This window comes from Frankliniella occidentalis, unplaced genomic scaffold (assembly GCF_000697945.3).
Source record: "Frankliniella occidentalis isolate FOCC.00 unplaced genomic scaffold, Focc_3.1 Scaffold105, whole genome shotgun sequence".
NCBI lineage: Eukaryota > Metazoa > Arthropoda > Insecta > Thysanoptera > Thripidae > Frankliniella > Frankliniella occidentalis.
This window is the reverse complement of record NW_026267234.1, coordinates 273,194-275,885: the sequence shown is the minus strand read 5'-3', so window position 1 is coordinate 275,885 and position 2,692 is coordinate 273,194.

The window sequence follows — 2,692 nt, the reverse complement described above, 5'->3', positions numbered from 1 at the left end:
ATCAGTGCCCTTACTCAGTTACCGACGCCCAAACGCAGCACGCCCGCCCCGCCCCACCCCGCCCCGCCCACTCCCATGGGTCCTAAACGCGCTTCATTATTACGGCGTTTTGTGGACTTATAAACATAACAAAAGCTTCCGGCCGGGCGCGCTGGTCCCGGGTCCGGCCGTGCACGTGGACTATGTGGACACGCCGGCTCGCCGCCCACACGACGGTGACCGCGGGAACCCACACCTCGACGGGAGGATCATACCTTTCGGGCATATATCACCTTTTATTTACTTCTTTTTATATACTTTTTACTTTTTTATAAATCTCTTTTATATCCATGTGTGTGTGGCCATGTTTTTTTAGGTGTCTACTTAAAGCGACTCGTTAACGTCGCACACGTCCCTCCGTTTCGCTATTGATCAATGAAGAGGTGGTGGATGGCGCTCGAAGAGACAGATGGGGGTGGGGAGGAGGGGGGGAGGAAGGAGAAAGGATGGGGCGGTGAGGAAGAGGAAGAAGAGGAACACGATGATGGGAATAAAATGTCGCGCCGCTACGCCCTGCCATGCATGCGTACTCTCGGGGAGCGGCGGGGAGTAGCGGGGCGGGGCGCCACACGGTTATTTTTACGCGCGGAACTCGGCAAAGCGACGCGACGCGGCGGCGTACCGGGGCTGCACGGCGGCGGTGCACACCGCGCCGCGACGCGAACATGCGGCGGAAAATCAAAAGGGATTCCGTCACCCGCGAGACTGAAACTTAATTTCACTTTTCACAAATAAATGGAGTTCGCCCGCGTTCCTTTGGTATAGTGACTCTCGTCGCTCTAAATTATGCTCGCCACTCCGAGGCGATTGTTGTCCCATCATGGAGTACCCCTCGCGCATAAGTCGACTAAAGTCCACTACTAAAGTATCTCCCCCACCCTGCGCGTGGGTTGACGCCGTCAATGTCGATCCGAACGAGGGACGGCATGGAGGACGGGACCGCCACGATTCATCAGGACGGTAACGCCCTGCCCCGCCGCGCCGCGCCCCGCCCCTAACTGCAGCGCGCGGTGGCATCCCCGCTGCCATGTTTTGTAAACCAAGTGACACATTACCCGCGCCGGCCTGGGCGGCGTGCCAACCCCAACCCGAGCCCGCCGCCGGGCCCAGGTCCTAGTCCTGGGCAGGACACGGGGCTGTTCGAGTCCTCGCGGGCGGCGTGGGCCCCTTGTCCTGGTTCAGATCCTGGTCTTGGTCCTGGTCCCGGTCCTGGTCCGCTCCCAGTCCTTTGGCCCTGGTCCTCGGCGGTCGCGTCCACGTGCGCGCCCGCCGACAAAAGGTCCTGTGCCTCTCGAGGCGCCAAAAGGACGGGCCAGCCGAAAGGAGCAGGTTCAGTCACCCTGCGCCGCGCTGCGGTGTAACAATCGCTGTCATTTCTCCGGCGCCTCTCACAATGGCGTCCCGATCAGCCGCCTGGACCATGAGCCCGGCACACAGCGGACAATTTTATTTTCTAAGGAGAGCGAGAGAGAGAGAGAGAAAGGGGGAGGGGGCCACCGACACGTTTCCACAGTGCGCCCCCACAAATAACTCATTGAACCTGCTTAGCGCGATGCTAGCCAGCCCTCGGGTAATTATACGGGCCCTGCCGGCCCTGCCCCCCCCGAGCGGGACGAGGAGGCCCCGCGCCCGTGGCCCCGCTACACGCCCTCAGGAGGTCCGGGGGGGCCCCAAAGAGGGACCCGAAGGGGGCCCCCAAAGGGCCGCGCCTCTGGCCCTTCCCTTGCTGCTCTCCGGTCCGGCCGGGGGCCTCACTATTTATTGGTGTTTAAATCAGGCCGGGCCAGAACAGTACACGCACCGGTACTGAGGGCCGCGCCGAGGGGCGCGCGGGCCGGCCTAGGGGGGCCCCACCCCGCCCCGCCATGCCCCAGACCGTCTCACCGGTCGACTCCGAAGGGCCCGCGTGCGTGCATGCAGTTTCAGCCCCGTCGAGGCCCCGCGGCCGCCGGCGCTGGCTCGACGCCATCTAGGCCCTCCTCGCGGGGGCCGCGGCGGCGCGGCAGACGCACCGGAAGGGCCGCGCGGATAGGCGACAGAAGTGTCTGGGGCCCGAGAGGAGCGGGGTGGGGGGCTCCCGGGGGGCTCCCGTGAGGCGGGTCAGGGGCGCGTTCAACGAGGCTGTACTTATTAACCCGCCGCGCGTTCAAGTTGCCAAACCGCTGCAAAAAACCGACGGGGGAAAACAAAGTCCAACGAATGTGTTTTGTTTCGGATAGTAAACTAATAGAGAGCCGGGCAGTATCCCATTTTGAGGTGTGACAAAAGTCGGGAGCGTTAGAGGAATGTTTAGCGCCCGGAAAGAAATATTTTTCTCCGCGCAAAAGTGAGGTAATTTGACATTACTAATCTCAGTGCAGGGGAGTCACTCGCGTATCAGAGCCCCGAGCTCGCATCTTGGGCACTGTCAAATGTATATTTCTGTATCGCAAGCAAGCGATAGTAAGCCAAGGGGTCTGAAACTGTCCCTGCGAACAATGAACTCACACTATGCTCCCCAACCCCTTCCCCTATACATAGCTTATTTGATAACAGCGAAAGTCCGCCCAGTATGGAAAGGGACTCTTGGGAGAACCGGGCCTAGGGCACAGGCCGGGCGACGGGGCCTTTGTGTCCGGCGGAACAATGCAAAGAGCGAGAGAGAGAGAGAGAG